The 20,604-nt window shown below is 42.0% G+C and overlaps 1 protein-coding gene across 1 annotated transcript in view; it reads left to right on the top strand.

Annotated features, from left to right (window-relative positions):
• Positions 1–767: 767 nt before the first annotated feature.
• Positions 768–20,604, top strand: part of RASGRP3 (RAS guanyl releasing protein 3) — a 101,884-nt gene continuing 82,047 nt past the window's right edge. The window contains exon 1 of the mRNA XM_011229800.3: positions 768–1,199. The gene's annotated coding sequence lies outside the window, so the exon portion shown is untranslated. The remainder of the gene's footprint in view (positions 1,200–20,604) is intronic.

Raw genomic sequence — 20,604 nt, 5'->3', positions numbered from 1 at the left:
GTGTCTATTACAAACCGAGCTGTCCCCAGACTCCCGATCTGCACGCCCACTTGGCCAAATCAACCATGTTGAAGTATTTTGTTAGAGTATGTGGACGTCGCACTTTGAGAGAAGTTGAGAATCACCCTCCACACAGCTGATGCCCGTTGGTACTTCCATCGACTGTTATGGGCATTCTTATTTCTCCACGCTTGAACGGTATCAAACAATATCAGCATTTGGATCTGTCCAGCTGATATGTGAAAAATGAGATCTAATTTTTATTTTATGTTTTCTTCAATTATGAGAGAAGTTAAACAACTTTGAGTAGCAAAACTGTGGACAGTCTTTAGTTTAATGCCGATGGATGACTGGTCTATAAACTCAGCCTCATCATTTCATTTAAGCCACAGCATCCGCTTTTCTCATCCACCTGTTGGTATCTTCTGTAATTGAACCTTGCCTCCGAAAGTATTTCGGCTCCTAGTGAGTGAGAAGAAGTCAGTGTGGTGATCCTAACGGTCCGTCACCTCCCTCGTTTCCCCCAGGAAATTCACTTTATAGGTCATTCCTTTGGGAAATGAAGGGGTGATGTAGGTTTGTGGATGGTATTTTATATAGAAAATGGTACATCTCCAACCCCAAGCTTTGCTTGTGGGAAATGTCAATTTAGCAAAACCGGGATGATAGGAAGTTAAACGTTGACTATGGTACCATGACCAAAGCTGAATTTCCCTTAGCTTGTTTACTGGTATTCACTTGAAAGAAACATACACACACACACACACACACACCTCAGACTGCTTTTTGAAATCAAATACATTTCCTGCCTTCTTCTTTCCTCAGTGCTCTTACGACCAGCCTATTTATAGCCCAGGAAAGGAAAAAGCTCCACTGGAGGCAGGAAAACTAAGTTCAGAAAGAATAGGAGGAAGTGTTCCTGCCACTTGGCCAAACAACCTTTAATTCATTGAGCTCAAAGCTTAGCAGCTTCACTGTTGTGGTGAGGCGTAAACAGCTTGCAAATTTGAAATTTTTTTCTCTCCCCACTTTTGACCAGCACTGGGGCAACGGAGGTGATGGCAGCGTTTTAGAAGACAGAACAGAAATCTCTAGGTGTTTGCATACATGGAAGAGAAACTTCTGAGGGGTTGGTGAAGCGGAAAGAGACAGTTCAACAGAGGGATGAGCTGGGAATAATTCCACGTCTGTGAGTTAAGGTAAGTGTCATTTTTAAGATTGTCCATTGTTGTGTCTACATGCATATTGTGAGCAATGGGCATTATCGAGAGACAGCATGTCTGCGGTGAGGGCAGGGCCTCATGAAAAGCTCGTAAGCTTGCTTATATTTCTGAAGAAATATAAAAACCACTCTCCGTCATGACATCTTCAGTTTTTAACAATGATAAATATATTTTTTGAAATAGTAGTTGTTTCCTTAAGATAGCTTTATCTCCATTAAGTTTTCTTCTGTTTCATCATCACCAGGGATTAAATAGTATAAATAATTTTACTGAAGATCATTTTTGAAAAATAATTTCTTGAATTTGTCCAGTCCTTTCAAATTGCTGATTAATAATCTATGTACCATTTCTTCGATCACTACTGGTTTAGAATACATTAAAATCGGCTCACAAGCAAAAAGACTCAACTTTAGAAAAGTTGCTTTAATTGAAATTTAAATTGTGTAGAAAAGTAAATGAAGAGAAAGTTGTTATTATTATTTTTAATACAAAGCTTCTTTTCCTGGACATTCATTTTCGGACAAAGGAGAACCTTCCAGAAGCACCAAAAAACAGCACTGAACAGCTCCAGTGATAGAAACTGTTCACAATAATTATTTACATTTAAGTTATGATTTCAAAACATTCGTGTAGCGTACATTCTCTGAGTGACCTGAAAATTGCCCCCCGGGTTTGTAAGTGGAAAGGTCGAAAGGGAATGGGTTAAATCCAAGAACAGTTGATGCTGCCCATAAAAACTTGGAAAGCTCTTAGGGACATTCCAAATTCTTTTAACATTCCTTGCCATCAAACAAGTACATTTGTTTAAATGATGCACCGTATTTGCCTCCACTGCTGAGAATACCCATATTTGTGTCCTGGAGGAACTTGATTAATGTTGTCACGATGACAACAAAGGAATACGTTTCTAGCGGTCTGTTGAAAAGAAAGAGCAGAAGGAAACGTGTTGCTGTTATTTTAGCTTATCCCAGTTTGAGGTTGGTATGTTTAGAATCTGTCTCAAGGAGATAGCAAAGCTGGGAGCCAGAAAGGCTGAGCCAGCCGATTGCGACTGGTGTGAGGACGCCAAGACGTGGTTCTGTCTCCACGTGGAGTTTGCTGGCTGCTCTCTTTCCTAGGAGAATTTAAAGGTTATTTTTTTTCTGATTAGAAAATTAGAATCCATTCCTTGGAAACTGGAGTAAAGTGTAATATTCTTGAGTAGGGAGAACACGATTTCTTTGTTGAGCTTCAAACATACAGATATAGTGGGAAATAAAATTAATCTAGATAAATATGATGGATCTGAGGAAACAAGTAAATTCTTAACACGCATTTCCAAGATACTCCAGTGCTGCAAAGTTCATTCTGAATCTGTTTTATTATTTCCCCAAAGTGAAACCCACTGTAACCTCATTAATTGCCCCTCCACGGGGGTCTAGCGATAGAGACGGTGCTGACGATGATCTTGATTTCTGGGAATGTTGAACTCCCTGCCTTTACTGTTTCAAAACAACCTCCTCATCTGACACATTTGTGTGTTTACATGAGAATAAAAATGGTTTAAATACTGTCAAAGGTTTAAGTAATAGAGAAAATTGGGCGTTATGCCTTTTATTCTAAGAATGTATTTTTTTTCACTTTTAGAAGTCTTATGGTTGGTCATTGGTTTCTGGAGGCCCCACAGATGCTTATGAATAAATTCACGTAAGCCCAGTTATTTAAAATAGATTTGGGGGATCGTTTCATCATTTCACCAGTTTCTTGATGTACTTTCAAGCTCCTGAGACTACTTGATGTTAGAGCTAGTTAATTTTGAAGAAAAGTTGTCAACTTTTTTTAGCTTTTCTATTGATTAGATAAAAATGTATTGCTTGGTTTCCAGCATGACTCTTGTAATTGCTCTGTGTTTATAGGTTACAGGACAGAGTCACCTCTGGCCCTCACATTTAAATGTAAATGAACTCAGATTACTGCAGAGATAGTGTGAAGTGGTGAGAAATGGAAAAGTCATCACATGTGGTCCACAGCTTGTAGGATGTGTTGAAGTGGGTGCGGGGAGCAGCGTGCCAAGCTCCGGGCTACGCCCACCTGGCATTTTGGTTTTAGTTTGTCTCTGATCAGTGGCCTCTAGAAGTTTTCTTTCTCTAATACCCTCATGCCCACATACCCTGTATGACAGGTTAACAGCAGCGCCATACCACCAATGCATATTTATTAAGTATTCCTCCTTAGACGGCAATCTTTACCTTTGCTAACTCAGCACTCACTCAGAGAAAGGGAATTATGTAAGACACAAGGCATCTGACACTAAATTCATTGTTAACATTAACTAAATGAACGATGTAGATAGTGGGTACCAGATAAGGAAGTCCTGATCCAGGCAAGCTTTGTGGAGTTAGGAGGGTGAGCGGAACTCGCAGGGCTGAAGAGCTGATGGGTATAGCAAGAGAGAAGAGTGTCCAGAACAGGATTGGAGCTGTGTATATGGGCCTCTGCACATTCTTAGGGTATAGGAATATTCTTGGTGTTCCCAAGGAATAGGGGTGTCAGATGGAAAACAGGATTCCCGGTTAAATGTGCATTTCAGAGAGACAACAAACTTTTTTTAGTGTAACTGTCCTATTGCACAGGTGTGTATGAAGACAACTGCACAAGACATACATATTCAAAAATATTATTTGCTATTTATCTGAAATTCACATGTAACTGGGTGTCCTCTGTTTTAATTTCCTAAATCTGGCAACCGTAGCAGGGAGCTGTGTGTCAACAGTTTGACAGGGGCCGAGGCAGTGAGCATATGGGTCCAGAGAGAAGCGTCTGGAAGAGGTTGGGGTCAGACTGTGGTGGGACGGTAATGCCAGACAGAGGAGTTTAGAATCTAATTTAAAGCCACTGGGAAACCACTGAGGGGCTTTGGAAAGGGAAATGACATAAATAAAATTTGCCCATTCAAGACAGGACCTGGTGGGACAAAGAGAGCAGGTTGCCAAAGCCTGGGTTCTGGTGACAACAGAGAGAAGGAAACCAGATGGAGACACATTAGAGAAAAATCGACATGTTTTGTAAACTAATTGGCTGTGGTTATAGGAGGAGAGGAAGCGTTAGAGAAGATGTTATGTTTCAAGGTCTATTCTAAGAAATAGCCAATCAGAGAGATAGCAGCAGTTCAGGGAATGAGTGAGGGAGACAGGACTTTGGTTTTAGGTGTTTTAACTTTGATGCCTTGATGGGACAGCCAGGTAGAAATCATAAGTGAACAGCTGGAAATGGGAAACAGCTTAGGAGGGAGGAGAGAAGCAGAAGAAATAACAACAGGCCAGCAATGATTGGGTATTTCCTACGTACAAGCCTTTTATTTGATGCTCACAACTGCCCATGCGCAGGCTGCATCTCTAGCCACGTTTTATAAAAGAGGCAACGGAGGCTCGGAGAGGTTAAGTAGTCTGTCCACAACTACCTAGCTAGCGAGAGACAGCGAGGGGAGCACAGGTGTGTAGGAGGCCGAAGCCTGCCCTCCTGCTAATTCCCGCGGAGAACGTTGAGGATCCGTTCTGAATTCCCCTTCTGCCTCTGCAAAGATCTAAAGGCACCACTTGCTCATGCTGTCACCCGATTTTTAACTGGATTCCTGGTCTTTAATTTTTTTTCTAACCGGTAGCTCCCAGAATTCTGTACTTTGGTTAATCTCCCTGAGGAAAAGGGAAGAATGTATACTCAGAGAATTTCGTATTTCTGTATTTGCATGGCTATTTATTTCCGAAATTGGTTTCCCCTTCACTGCCTTGTGTTTTACTTTTTCTTGTGTATCTGGTGAATTAAAGATTATGCCCAGAACAGGCCCGCCAATGTGAAACTCCTTTCTCTGTCCCCGGCTACCCTCCAGTGGCCGTCCCAGGTAACGACGCCCAGGCCAGGCAGGCACAGCGCGGGCAGCCACTAGAAGCAAGGTCTTTACGAAAACAAGAGTTCACAGAATCACTATAGAATCATCTGTGGGCTCCTGAATGGTTTGGAGGCTAGTTGTGCCAGGAGATTCTGGAAAAGGACTTCATGGAATTACACACCCTCTCACAGTTGGTTGGCCTGAAGGGCGTTTTGAATAGACCGGTTTCAGACTGATCTTAAACTTTGTAACCATGAAAAATCTGTCACTTCTTTATCTTGTTAGGAGGGCACATATTATCAAGTTTGGTTATTAAGCTTTTAATGCACGTATGTGCTTTTATTGTTAAGAAAGTTTCCTAGGCCTTTTATCCTAAATATTTACTTCAAGATACACAGTATAGAGTCAAAAGTAAGTAATCTATCTTTTAGGACTATATCCTAAGGAAAATATTCATAGATTGAGACCAAAATGTATGTGAAAGAATGTGTATCTATTTGCGATGGACAAATTTTGGACAAGTATACAAAATGAGGAAATTGTGAAATAATGGTCCACAATGTGGGATTTTATAAAGCCATTAAATTACATTAAAATATTGAATGTTTTTAGTAAATGTTAAATGAAAAAAAGACAAAAAAATTATAAACATGGTGCGAACTCATTTGCTAAAAAATTATATATGTTTATATGAAGAAGAGTTAACTAAAAATTTACATATCAAAATATTGACAATAGGAATCTCTCCTTGGTGGGATACTGGGGATTTTTATTTTCTACTCTGTCTCTGGGATAAGCATGTTCTCCAAGATAAGCATGTACTAACTACTCTTAGAATCAGGACTAAAAAGCAGTATGTTGTTAAAAAGTGGAGAGCTAAGTCCCAGCGTTGATTTCTTGCTGTCACGGCTGACAAAAATGTCTGTGCTAATTCAGCCCCGTTTACGGCCTCTTTGCCCAGTAAAGAGCTGTATCCTGTTTGTGACAACATAATTCATTGTAATGGAAAAGGTTATGATGCACTAGCGTGGTCTGTGACTTCACGATATTCATCAGCAACAGGAAACAAAGACACACGCTTTTTTTTTCATAATTGTTTTAGTAATAATTGACAATTGGAGGAAATGAATGGCAGAAAACAATTATGGGCAGACAAGATGGTCAGCAGATCAGACTGGGAAATGCAAAGGAGCCAGTCTCAATTTCATTCCTGCAGCGATTTCAGAACATTACAAAGATATTATTGTTTTGTTTTCAATCCACTCCTGAAATCACTGTTGTTTTTACCAGCAGTTACACAATTCTTTGCTGGCAGCAGTGACCCCCAATATGTTTTTGATTCAGTAACCTGGTAATCCCACATCCAGGGTTTGGTACTCAATTTATTATGTATATCAACACTCGGGGTCCGCGTGAACTTTTCCCTGTGTGTGTGTGTGTGTGTGTCCTCTAATAATGCCCCTCTAATAATAAACTAGCCATTGGTTGCCCATACATGAAATTCTAAAAGCTTTATTTTCTATTAAATGTAAAAATATCAAATTCATATTTCTACTTTCCATGAAATGATCCCTGGTCTTCATTTTAGCACCACTGGTTGGGGGAACAAGCAACAGAAACCCAAAGCAAGTGAATTCGTGATTCACCGCCTAGCGGAATGAGCACAGTTAGCGACCACGGAGCTGAAACGAAGGCTGCATTATCAATTAGGACAGAGCGAAGTAAGGCAGGTATTACATACACTGTAGTAACTTTTCTCTTCCCTAGCGGCTTGTGTTCATAAGCATAGCTTCACTGTCAGGTTGGGTACTCTTAAAATTCTTTGGGTAGAGAAACTAAACATGTAGGGCGTGCTTTAACCCTTACTCCAAGCCCGCTTCTCCTCTGCTTACCTGATTTGGAGCACAGTTCTGCAGCAGCTCTTGCTCCTAAGCTTTAAGAGCACTTACAGGTCATGCCGTTTGCTGAGGAGGCCGCCAGCCCAGGGCTGTCCAGTAGAAATGTTATGTGAGCCACGAATGTCATTTTATATTTTCCAGTTGCCACATTAAAAAAAAAAAAGAATTTTTTAGAGTTTATTTTTGAGAGAGAGAGAGAGCATGAGCAGGGAGAGGGGCAGAGGCAGAGAGAGAGAGAGAACCTCAAGCAGACTCCGCACTGAGCCACTCGATCCTGGGACCCCGAGATCATGACCTGAGCTGAAATCAAGAGTTGGCCACTTAACCGACAGAGCCACCCAGGCGCCCCCAGATAGAATTAGTCTTTAAAATGTAGTTATATAACCCAATATATCAAAACGTCATCATTTTGACCTGTATTCAATATAAAAGATTATTAGTGAGATATTCTACCTTTTTTTTTTTTTTTGGACCAAGTAAGTCTTTGACATCCAGTGTATATTTTGCTCTTAGCAACATCTCCGTTGGGACAAGGCTCATTCTTCATGCTGAACGGATTCAGGGGCCCGGTGGCTGCCGTATCAGACAGTGCAGATCTGAATGGAAGAGCTACAGTAAAATCACTAGCATGTGAAGTTTGACCTGTGAGATCTTTCTGTCTGTTCAGGACTCAGTCTTCTTCTTTGTGATGTATTCAGCTGGCCACTCTTACAGGTATCAGCTAAAACTGAATAACTGAAAAGCAAGCAAAATATTGGCCGTATTGGAGTTTCTGCCGATTAGAACAATTCAGCTGTTCATTTAGACTGTAACGAACAGATGCCTCAGTTGCGAAGAGGGTAATAGAGGTTTTGAAAAACTCCCGATTTTTGAAATCTGGGTTACGTGATGGTAAGAAATCTCATTTCCTAATGATGTTTTCAAGTGAATTTAGGCATAGGAATAGATTTCATTACACAGACTAAAAGTAATTTCCAGAAAGCATTATGCACATTGTGTTTCTAATAATGCATACAACTTAGTACAAAGAAAGAAATCTTGGTAATTCTCACACTCACACACACACACACACACACACACACACTCCTTCTAAAATTGTGATTGCTTGCTGATGTCTTTTCGGCATTCTGCATTGTCTTATTTGAAGAGTAGGAAGTATGCTTCAATGATCCTGTATAACTCCAGTGCCCTGGGGACTCGCATGCCAGTCAGCTGGAGAGATAAAGATAGCTCTGTGTGCTAAATGTGGGGATACAAAAATAGAACCAGAGGAAGCGGATCCCACTAAAAGACTGTAGGTTTTTGTGGTCCCACCAATGGCACACAGCTGGATACAAGCACCCCGAAGTCCTGGCAGTGAGTCCAGCCCCCAGGACCCATCATAGTTTGGGTTCGTTTCTTATTCCATGAGGGTCTGTTTATGAAAGCTAGATTGAAAGCAGTCAGAAAACTCGAAAATCGAAATAAAAGTTAAAGACATCTAAAGTGTAAATAATGACCGTATAACTCATGGTTTACAAATTGGTAGTGCTCCAAAAGCCTGTTTGTAAGAATTTTCTTGGCCCTCTGAATTCACTTTCCATTTTTCCCATAGACACAGTCATTAAAAAAAAAAAAAAGGAACAAAGTCATAAATAGTGACGGGGTATACGCACCTAAAATACATGTATTGGGGACACCTGGGTGGCTCAGTTTGGTAAGCGTCTGCCTTGGGCTCAGGTCATGATCTCAGGACCCTGGGACTGAGCCCCTGCTTTGGGCTCCCTGCTCGGCAGGAAGCTGCTTCTCCCTCTGCCTGCAGCTCCCCCTGCTTGTTCCTGCTCTCTCTCTGACAAATAAATAAACAAAATCTTTAAAAAACACAAAACACTGTGTACTTACAATGAAATTATTACAGTGTATTTACTTTATATTCACCATATATTGCATTAAATTATTATTCCTAATTAAATCATGATCATTTTTTATAAATACGTATTAGTTAAATTATTACAATGCATTTATCATGGAATATAGTTATTAATGTATCACTTCTACATTAGTGGACTATATCATACATTAATAATATGTTAATAATTACATTACATTAATACATTAATAATCTGTGAATAATTAAAACAAAAAAAGAATATGCTAAATCAAGGCACACATCACCTTATATCTGAAGCAACAAGCACTGGTTAGAGGGGCCAGCAGGTGCCAGGTGTCCTACTGGGTGCGGGAACAAGTATAAAAGATATATCATACTTATTTTGTCCCTTAATGTCGGTAGGAAAGCAAATTCACCAAAGAATGAGGGAACAGATGGGATTCTTTCCTAAGGAGGCTGCCTTACCTCTATGACCCGTCGGGGGAGACAGCCTTTTCATTTGGATGTCGAACCTTGGATTTGCCTTTTCCTTAAGGATGAAGTATGTCTAGCACTGCTGTTCATGTGTAGCCATAACCAGGATCTTTTCTTTGTTCCCAAACAGGGCGAGTTTTTCCTAAGTAACATTTGACAGAGAGGAAGGCAGAGAGAAAGGTTGCAGTGAAGGAGAATATGTGGGCCCATGAGACAGAGACTCGTGCACAGTTGCTCGGTTGTCCGGAGGGGAAAGGAAGGCACAGCACGAGAGACTCTGCTTGGGATCTGTGTTTTTCCCTGCAGCCTCCCGGGTGGGAAAGAGGAGGGAACTCTTGGATCCTGCAGATTGGACCATGGCTTTTTCTCATCACTAGTAAATGAAGAGTGGGTGGCAAAGTGAGGCCTTAACTGGCCTCAGGCCCAGTCAAGGACTACTGGTTGGTTTCACAAATCGAGAATTCAAGGACATAGAGGTGAATGGAGATAACGTACGTAGCTCACGAACAGGAGTCTAGGCCAGGAGAATAACGTGTTCCTGTGACTTCTCTCTTCTGAAACGCCTTCCGGTCATTCCTTCTGGCTGGAAGCTGGGGCTGTCTCTCTGGTCATGGAGGTCTGCCAACAGACATCAAGGGTGGGTGCTGTACCGTGTGCTGCTCAAAGAGGCAGGCCACGTCTGGAGCACGCACATCTGTGTTTTCTGTATCTGAAACGACACCTGCTCCTCCCAGCTGATGAACCCATCCTTCTTCAGGATCCCCTCTCTCAATTTCTTTGGCTTCTAGGACATTTTCTTTAAAATCTTCACGTTTTTTCTTTGCCATGGGAACTGCAGCCCAAACTACCCAAACCCGCTCCTCGCACGAGTTGCCTATCTGAATTCTCGAGTTCCACCCCTGAGATTCTCAGTGTGGCTTCTGGCACGTAACACCTTTGCTTTCTCATTTCTTTTTCAAGATTTGAAACACATAAGATCAGCTGCCCTGTCCTCGACCCCACTGAAAGTATAATATCAGAAACTTTCTCGATGATGCAGGAAATAACGTCTTTCCACTTTTATTCCTCACGATCCCTGCACCATTTAACATCCTAAAATCTGAGCTGCCACATTGTTCCTGTTTTCTTTCGATCTTGATGAGTGTTTTCTTTTTTCCTTTGCCCTCAAATGCAGCCATTTACCAGAGGTCCTTGTCTTCCATTTCTCTCTAAATCCCTTCTCCCTCAGAGAGCTCGTTCATGGCTTCCATATGTAAAGAACTCTGAACTTGCTTCTCTACTCTGACGGAATTGTAGCCTGCATTCTGGCACCTGGTATCTGTCCGTATGTTTCTGCTTGATGTTCCATCATCACTTCCATCTTAGCACATCCAAGATAAAAATCCTACCCTTCTTCCCTTAGCTTCACAGCCTCCCTGTGTTCTTTCCTGTGATGGTGACATCATCCCATCTGGGTTGGAGCCATCTTTCCTCCATCTTGTTCTTCACCTCCTGGTAACCCAGTAGATCATCCTTCCTGTTAAATGTGTCTCACATTCCGTTCCTCCCTTCCTGTCACTACTGCTTCCCTTCTGGGTCCTCTTTACCCAAATCCAGGACTCTGTCAGTAGCCGTCCAGCTGAGTTCCTTCCCTCAGGCTCTCCCCTTCCCTCACACTCACCTCTCCTGAGAGAATAATCTGTCTCAGAGGGTGTTATATTTTCTTAAGTTAACATTTGTTAAGTAGAGCCCTGTAGAGTTGCTGGTTGGTGAGCAAACCAGAGACCACAACAGAAACTGAAGTAGAGAGATTGACTCCTTACAGGTCATGGAGGAAGCACACTGCATACCTTGAGGGGCTACACAAGGAGGTCAAGGCGAGGTGCAGGCACAGGACCTGAGCACATGCCTTTGTTAGAGGCTGTCGGTGGCATGATTTGGGGTTCCTGGACTAAGGCCAGATTGGTCAATTCAAACCCAGAAGTGTGGCTTTTGGTGAGTCCCACCAGGTCTTACCGAAGGGTAGCACGAGGGAAGGCCCTGGGAGGCAGGCGGGACTGTTTATCCAAGGGTCTTTAGGGAAGTCCTCTCAGGAACTTACATTCACCTGTCACTCTGCAGGCTGTTATCTAGGGAGGCCCTTGTGTGAGGGGCTAGTATCCATTAGCTAAACTCTTGACACAAGCCTGCAGACGGCCTGGGATCTTAGCCAAGGTTCAGGGAATGGAAACACATTCAGTGTAGCTACACTGATTATAAGAAAACGTGACTGTCATGGAAGCACAAGAAATGAAGTGGAGAACCGCAGGGGCCTCCCTCCAGAAACTTGGTGATCGGAGCCTGAGGCCATGAATGCTGGACTGTGATGCGGTGGTTTCCACCTCCATTTCTCAGAGGCTCTTCTCACCTCCCCCCACCCCTGCTGCTTTTCCTGCCTCTACCTCCCCAAGCACAGCATGGAGGATGTCCATCTGCTCCTCAGTTTGAAGGTCTTTTTCATTCAAGCACTGATAGAAATGGATACATCTCTTCCTTTCCGTTCCAAATTCTCTTGAGAAAGAATCTAATTATCTGAGGCCTAAACTTGCCTCAGAAGTCCATTCCTTGTCTAGTCATGTATGACCTTGTCTAGTCTTGTATGACCTTGAAAGAAGAGTCACAGGACTAATCCGGAGGATGGGGGCAGTTTTCAGAAGAGAGGCTCGTGCTTGTGAAGCTATGTCTTACACACCTGGCCATCGGGTGTAATAGAGCATTTTATTTTATTTTTTTGCTTTATTTTATTTATTTTGACCCTGGCCAACAACGTGTCTCCTAACTTTGCCTGAACATGTCGTCCTCTCTGTGGATTTCCCTGTGCTGATCTAGGCAACTAGGGTTCCGCCATTCCCCCTTCTTTCTCTCGATCCAAATCCTACAGGCTTCCAGACCCAGCACATCTGCCCTGTCTTCAGGGGCATTGCCCTCTTCCGACTGCTGTAACATGCTGTCACATGATGTTTGGTGATAGTTCTTTTATTCAGTCGTTAGATGCCTGGCTGGTTCATTTTCCAGGAGTTTCTTCTTTCATCAACTTAATGATAAATTCCTTGAGGTATAAGCCAGAGGAGGATCAATGGGACCAACTCTCTGCAAGTTGGCATACATATAAAGAGAAAATAAAATTTTAAGAATGGTGATATTACAGTTGATCTTATTTTTCTTCTTTGTGCTTCTCTATACTTCCCAAATTGCTTGTGGTGAACATACATGAGTTTTGAAATCACACACATACGAAGAAACACAAGTCACTTTTCAAAAACTATTAACTATTCCAGATAGGAGCAAGTCAACCCCTGATACCTCAACATAAAGTTGGGTAATCTGCTCTTTTCTAAGTTGGGTTGTGTATGTAATCCTGTAACATAGGAAATCATATGGGAAGAGAGATAGTTTTGAAATCTGGAGCACAAGACTGGGAAGGGTGGCCACGGTAGAGAGCCTGGGGTAGGCCTGGCCCACAGGGACCACCAAAGAGGGTTGAGTATTATGAGGAATGAGGAGTGTATTGTACAGACCCTGAGTTTTCAGTGAAAGAAGGATATAACACAAACATTGAACTCCTCTTCTGCTTTCTGAGATCCCATTCAAACGAGATCACAGGGTTCGGTGTGTCTGTGTGTTTAAGTCACAAATCCACAGTGACAATATTTTGAAAGCTGGAAAACAGATAGTTGACTACTAATTCAACAATAGAAATCAGAAAAGTATCCAATTTGCACTGGAGAACCCTTCCAAGACCCAGGAATTAGTGGCACCAGCGACCCCTGGAAATACAGGTGAAGACGAGGCCAATTCAAGGAGGACTGGTTTGAAATCCTCTTAAAAAGCAGTTAGCTTGGGATGCCAGGGTGTCTCAGTCAGTTAAGCTTCTGCCTTCAGCATAGGTCATGATCTCGGGGTCCTGGGATTGAGTCCTGCCTCGGTCTTCCCTGCTCAGTGGGGAGCCTGCTTCTCCCTCTGCCTGCCGCTCCCTCTGCTTGTGCTCATGTGCCCTCTCTCTGACAAATAAATAAGTAAAATCTTAAAAAAGTGGGGGGAGCAGTTAGCTTTCCAGATCCCCTCCCCAGCTTCACACAGTCGGGAGAGTGCCCCTCTCTCACCATACCAGGATTCTGGCAGCTTGTTCTCTCAAGAAGTTAAAACATGGGGTGTGTAGACTGGGGACCCTGGTCTTTGGATAGGGCCCAGCTGAGGGCAGGCATTTTATACCTAAAACTAGAGAATTAATTGAAGGTTGACACCAGCCCTCTTCTCCTACTCAGCTCCTCGAATGGTGTAGGGAAAGCAGAAAATGTGACTGCTAGTAGGTTCTAGGTTTTGTATCTTAAGATTTGGCAATGGAAAAAGGATGTTCTGGTTCATGTCTGAATAGCATGGGGCAGTGACTCATAGGTTAGGGAGCCATCTGCCTGAATCAAATCAGATGTTCATCCCTGAAACACTCAAATGTGGCCAAAGCAAAAGAAGTGTTAAGGCTACTCCACTTTGGATCACATGCCCATCCCTGGGCCAATGAACTTTGCCCAGAATACCAAAGAAGTTCCCAAGGCAGGAGGGGCAGATGAAGTTGTCACTCAGGGTGGGCGTGTTAGGCACGTCATAGACTTCAGCTGAAACTCCTTAGCCTCCTCTCTAGGCAATGATGTTATGTAGGCAAAGGTACGATGAAGCCTTAAAGCTGTCTTACCGATGTAAGAAATGAATACACGTTGCATTTCCACAATATAGTATGGGTTTCAAAGTACTTCATTTCATTAGCTTTCCAGAAAAATCTGCAAGACAGATACTGTCATTCCCACTTTATTGATGATTAGGGGGACTCCTAATGGTAATGGGGTAGACAGACTCACTATCCAGGCAGAGCTGGTAGGAGAAATCCTGTCTTTCGGGTTCTGTTTTGTTTCATTTTCAGGAGTAGAATTTAGTGATTCGTCACTTACATATAACACTCTGTGCTCAACACAAGTGCCCTCCTTAATACCCACCACCTATTTAGCCCATGGCCCACCCACCTCCCCTTCAGCAACCTTCAGTCTGTTCTCCATCATCAAGAGTCTTTTGTGGTTTGTCTGTCTTTTAGTTCTTCATCTGATTTGATTTCTTTGTTAGCACCCCAGTGGTCAGATTCCTAGGTAACTGTGCAGGGAAGGACACGTGGCGGTGCCTGCCATTCCCGGGCAGGGGACTGTAGGACTGACCATCCCTAGTCACTGGGGGTCTCCCCCATAACCGCCTGCACGGCAGCCCCAGCACGTGTCAAATCAGTAGAGGCCAGGAGAGCGCTGCCAGGCACACACAGCCCGGGGACCCACGTGGCCTCCTTTTGGAATAAGACGAAAGAATTCACTTCTGGGAAGAATTTTCCATCTGTTTTCCAGATAAGATTGATTAGAACCATCTACCCAGTTTTGCAGATTCCATGAAAGAATGGATGAATTGTCCCGTCTGGCGTGGCTGTGTTGAGTTCACATTTCTCGGAAGAGTGCTAGCCCAGCCAGGCAGGGGAGGCCTCTTTACCTTCAGACCTCCTCCCAAGAAGAGGAGCTAGAGGTCTCAGTGGTGAGCCCCACGCTGGCTGGAGGGCCTCACTGTAGGTAGGAGGGGCGGCCTAAAGTGGTACCCTCTTGACAGCTCTCTGTGCGTTCCATGTACCCTCTGCTGAGGTCCTGGCGGACAAACACGCTTTCTATTTGCCAGTTGTCTTTGCCTCCCTTACACTTCCCTCACCCTCTCCCCTCCCAACCAAGTCAGTTCCTTTTGTTATTTTTGGTATAAAGAACTTTCCTTCCATTAATTTCAAGGCTTCAGAAAAGCAGTTCAAAAAGGTTGAGTTGAGGGAAGATATCTGATCTTTTCTGTACACACACACACACACACACACACACACACATGCCCTACACCTGTGGAGCTGAACTGATTAAAAATGGATCCATCCTTTTGCTTCTTATTTAATAATAGTCTTTGCATTTTAATGGTGCATTCAGACAGCCTGTGATGCTATGAAGAGTTAATAGCATTATTTTCTTTTTAATGTTCTTTTTCTCTCCTCTCCTGTTTCTTTTGGATTTTTCAAGTTTTCCTTATTCTAGTTTCTCCCCTCTGGTGTTTTGGAAGTTATGTCCTCTATTTCTTTTCTTGTAAGTGGTTGCACAGAAAAGACATTATTTGATGTAACAAAGTCTGATGCTAATGTTTTCATATCGACATCTTCTGAATAACACAAACACCTCAGAAGCCTTTCATTCTGACCTCATTCTCCCATCTGTCATTTTATTACTGCTGAAAATTTAAGCTCCACTTTTTTTCTCTTTTCAGCAATTTTGTTGAGGTATAATTGACGTATCGTAAAAGGTACATATTGCAATACACAGTTTGATGTCGTGACTTACGTAGATTCCCACAAAGCCATCCCCACAATCAAGAGCATAAACAGTCACTTAAAAAATAAAACGGATCATGTTCACACTCGAGCATAACTGGCTGCACGTTACCTAGGTCTGCTTGCTTTCTGTAACCTCGTTTTAGTTAAGAAGTTCTGTAGTTTCTGGACAGAATTAACTGTGAGAATCACCATTCATCCAAGTCCACTAGGCTTTGCGTCAAGTGCTTTATGGTGATTAGTTCTCATTGCATTCTTTATTGTCTTCACTTTTTAATTATAAAAACAGCACAGGTTTATTATAAATGTACTCAATATAAAAAATGAATAGTGTAAAAAAGGAAAGACTCTGCAACTCTTGCAACCCTCTTGTTTTCTTCAGAGTGGGTATATGTTTATTGCTTGTTATCGTTGTAGATATTTTCTGTGCATTTGAAAACATATGATGTGATAAAATGGAACTAAATACATAGTGGAGGGTTTCTTTTTTGGCTTAAAACTACAATCATTTATACATAGTGATTTTTTTTTCAGCTTGCTTTTTCCACTTCTTACAGCAAAGCCATCTTCCCATTTAATCCTTTTCATGGCTGCATGATGTAGATAGCATTGAATTAATGCACTGTGATTATTTTGATCAACCTCCCTTTCTTTTTAGGTTATTTTCCCTTTTTTTTGTGATTACAAGTGTCTCACTGAGCTTGTCTTAACATTTATTTTTGTGCACTTGTTGAGTATTTTTAGAGGATAAAATCCTGAAAGACAGCACATTTTCCCAACCCCTAGAGCCACCTTTTCAGTTGGGCATTATCATTTCCTTTTTACAATTGGGAAATTTTATACTTAAAGGGTTAAGCCGGTGAGTGGCTGATGAGGGAATGAGAATCCTGACTTCTCAATTCCCCAGTGTGTCAACATTCTCAACACTCAACACATTGTCTCTCCTACTAGTTTGGGAAAATGGTTAAAAGAGAAAATGTTGCAATTGTCAGGAGGATTAGCGGGGATTTTCAGCTAATGGTGGTCCTATGGAATTAGAGTGCAGGACGTATTTCAAGCAATTTATATTTTCACCTGGCCCTTTGGCTAAGGACGTTAATGTGAGCCCTGAGGGGCTATTTTTAGCAGGTTGCTTTAAGCCCGGCGAGGAGGGGGGTTGTGAAATAACCTGTCCATCACAGGCAGCAAGGAATTGCTTGCCCACTTTTTTGTTCCGAAGGAAAGGACACAGACCATCTGGGCTAGTAAGTTGGGTCCAAAATTGGACTCATGTTTATTTTACTTAATAAATGTGCTCTTGAATAATATGAATTGAATTTTGTTTGGTCGAATGCCATTTTTAATGCACCAGGGGTGCACACATTTCTTGTAATCCCGCAATGAGTGGCTTTTTTTTTTTTAATATTTTATTTATTTACTTGACAGAGATAGAGACAGCCAGTGAGAGAGGGGGAGTGGGAGAGGAAGAAGCAGGCTCGTAGCAGAGGAGCCTGACGCGGGGCTCGATCCCACAACACCGGGATCACGCCCTGAGCCGAAGGCAGACGCTCAACCGCTGCGCCACCCAGGCGCCCCTGAGTGGCTTTCTAAAACAAAGAATGCTTTGGTGATGTGAACAAATTTCCCTGAATTTATGTTGACTGTAACTTATTTTTTCTTGAGGCAGGAACCTTATGCTTGGTCACTTGTGTCTTAGAGTGTGTTGGTTGCTATAGCCATATCAGTTGGAATAGATAGGCTGTGAAACATATAGAAAAATGTTGCTGAACTTTTCACTCCAAAGTCCCAAACCAGGTGACATGGCAAAACCATGTAATTTTGAAGAGGTGGGTTTAGAAAACAGCCCCCACTAGGAGGAGTGTAGCTGTAGATGGCGGGTACTCATATCCTTGTGTTTGGACCGCGGGCCCCATTCCTGTCTCGCGGGGATGGCATGGGGAAGAGCTGGCTCTTCAGTTACGAAGGCCAGTCCAGAGAATAGAACCAAAACAAGTGAGTTTCTGACTGACCCTTTTCCACACTAGCACCACTGCGTCCTTTGAAAGTAGAGTGAATCATTTTTAGTCCAACATTAACATTTTTGTTCTTCGTAACATATCACTTCACATTCACTCGTAATTTAAAAAAATTAATCAGCAATTGATTCTACAACTGGAATGGCCTTTAGAGTTGTTGAATTTTTGATGTGTGAAGATACAAAGGACTAGCTGGAGGGAAATAGGCTCCAACTTTTAACTTTGACACATTTTGAGTCGATTTGATGAAAACATTTTGGTTTTAAAAAACTATTATTATTTGTGAAAAACAAGCCAATATCTTCAACATAAATGATTTAGTTAATATACTTGATGGGACATAATTCTGAAAGGAAAATTTTTAATGCTTCTCAGATTAAAATCTTGATCCTCTAAGTTGATATTTATCAGTCTTTTTAAGGCCATGGATGTTTGCATTGATTTTAAGTTAGTTTTGGGAAAATAACTGGGAATGTATAGTGAAATGAATAATTCTGCAAACTCAATAATCCCCATTTTGGATATCTATACTATGGAATTAAAAACACCAGAAACTAACGGTATATGGGCAAGGATGTTTTATGCAACACTGTTTATACTGGCACAAAATTGGGAGCATCTTGAATGTTCATTAATAGGGTGAATAAAGTATGATATAACTACACGGTGGAGAAGTACGCAGCTATTAAAAAGTTTAAGTTAAATCTCTATTAATTGGGCACCTGGGTGGCTCAGTCTTTGAGCATCTGCCTTCAGCTCAGGACGTGATCCCACAGTCCTGGGATCAAGCCCCCGCATCAGGCTCCTCTGCTGGGGGCCTGCTTCTTCCTCTCCCACTCCCCCTGCTTGTGTTCCCTCTCTCGCTGGCTGTCTCTCTCTCTGTCAAATAAATAAATAAAATCTTAAAATAACTAACTAAATAAATAAATCTCTATTATTGACCTTGGGGCCAAAATACATGACCGTGATACAGTAAGGGGAAAAAATTAAATACAGATTTTTTTAATGGAAAAAATAGAACCCCATACATATATGTATGTATGAGATACACTTTTCATAGTGTATGTTATCTTGGCAAGATGGGAGTGGATAGGACAGAGAGGTTACTAAATTTTTTTTATGTCTATCTTTGTATCATTTGATTTGCTACAATGAACATTATAGCTTTTTAAACTTAACTATTTTATAAAGTAAAAAAGGAACTACGAGTCCTGCTTTTCCTAGTTTGCAAAAGGAAACAAGACTATTCTTCCATGTGGTAATGTAGTTATTCTGACCATTAGAATATAAATTTAAAAAGAATTTATAGGCATTCAAACATCAATCAAAGCCTCATCGTGCAGGCTGGTATTTTTCAGCTGTTTTAGCCCGCATTCCCCTGCATTGATTTCTCACTACCCTGTGTTTATCTCCCCCAGCCAAGAAGTTCTTACTTCCTGTGGTTATATTAAAGAAACAACACCCACTCTCAGTTCTGACCTCTCCCCTCCACCTGCCCCTCAATTTGAGAGTTTGAGCGCAGCATACATGAATCTACTGCCTTTCACTAACGAGAACGGCAACACAAAGACAAGCCCTGAGAACAAAAACTTCCTGTCTAATTAAAACATGAAGGAAAACTGGAAATTTTCCTACCACATTTTTATGTGCTTCTAAAAGTGCTTTCTTAGTTTACCCCCTCTGACCTACAGATCAGAAAATCCGGTTGCAGTAATATTAGCTCCTCATTACTCAATGGGTTCCTGCTCTGTCTGTGGTTGCCTTTGTGTTCTCCCAGGCAGTCGTGATGAAGAATAGCTTATCCAAAGGCTTTCTATACACAAAGGTTCTAAGGAATCCCAAGACTGCAGCCAAAAGTTTGAGCAAACACAGTGTAAGTAAATCATGGCAATGTGTAATGAAGTGTGTGATAAAGGTAATGATATTTTAGGAAAGGATATGGAAATGAGGTTAGAAGCTCAATCCTCACAGATTTATAACCTAGAGGTGGTGATGGTTGGATTAAAACGTGAGCAAGGAGTTTGGCACAAAGGACTGGAAAGTAGGACTTGCAGTCAGCTAGCTGGGTTTGGATAATGTGCTAAAGTGAAGAGCGGAAGTGATTATGCAGAACATTGACATTGTTTAGAATTACAGGTTTCCCCAGCTATTCAAAAGTAGAGCATTCCTATGAAACCTTTTGTAAGCTGAAATGGCATAAAGCAGTGAAGCAATTAATTTATTTATATTAATAATTTATTATTTATATGGAAAATGTTTTGAGCGTGCCCACACTCCAAAAATAACCTCTCTTAGTCTTTTCTGATATCACATCTTACTAATGGATGCACAACAGAAATCGACAAAAAGCACGGATGCTCACACAGTTCCAAGCTATGGTCGCTTGATACTGAGATGCTGAGTGTAGTTCCTGGGAAAGGAGCTTGGTGGCGCCACACTCTCCGCCTGGGGTGCCGCACTCGTCGCTCTGGGGTGCGCCCTGCCTCTCTTGAGAGCTCACTGCCAAATGCTGAACACTATTTTTGCTTTTCACCCTTTTTAAATTTCTGTCAGTTAGCAAAAACAGGTGTAATGCAGCTCTTTTATTGTAAAAGCGAAGTAGCATGACTTGAACTTTCCAAAACCAGGGGATCCCTGCACGCACAATTTTAGCGGATGGAGTTAGAAGCAAAATAATATGGCTGTTTTATAATTACAACCATGGTGTAAAAATTCCTTCCTCCATTCAGAAAGCGTACACTGAGCATCATCTTCCAGCCAAGACTGGTGGGCTCTGGTATGAACCCAGTACAGTTTAGCAGACGTGGAGAGTAGAGCCACAGTGGGAAGATGGGGAGAGGAAGGCAGGAGAGGCTCAGA

This window comes from Ailuropoda melanoleuca, chromosome 4 (genome assembly GCF_002007445.2).
Source record: "Ailuropoda melanoleuca isolate Jingjing chromosome 4, ASM200744v2, whole genome shotgun sequence".
In the NCBI taxonomy this organism is placed as follows: domain Eukaryota; kingdom Metazoa; phylum Chordata; class Mammalia; order Carnivora; family Ursidae; genus Ailuropoda; species Ailuropoda melanoleuca.
This window is presented reverse-complemented; position numbering and strand designations above follow the sequence as displayed.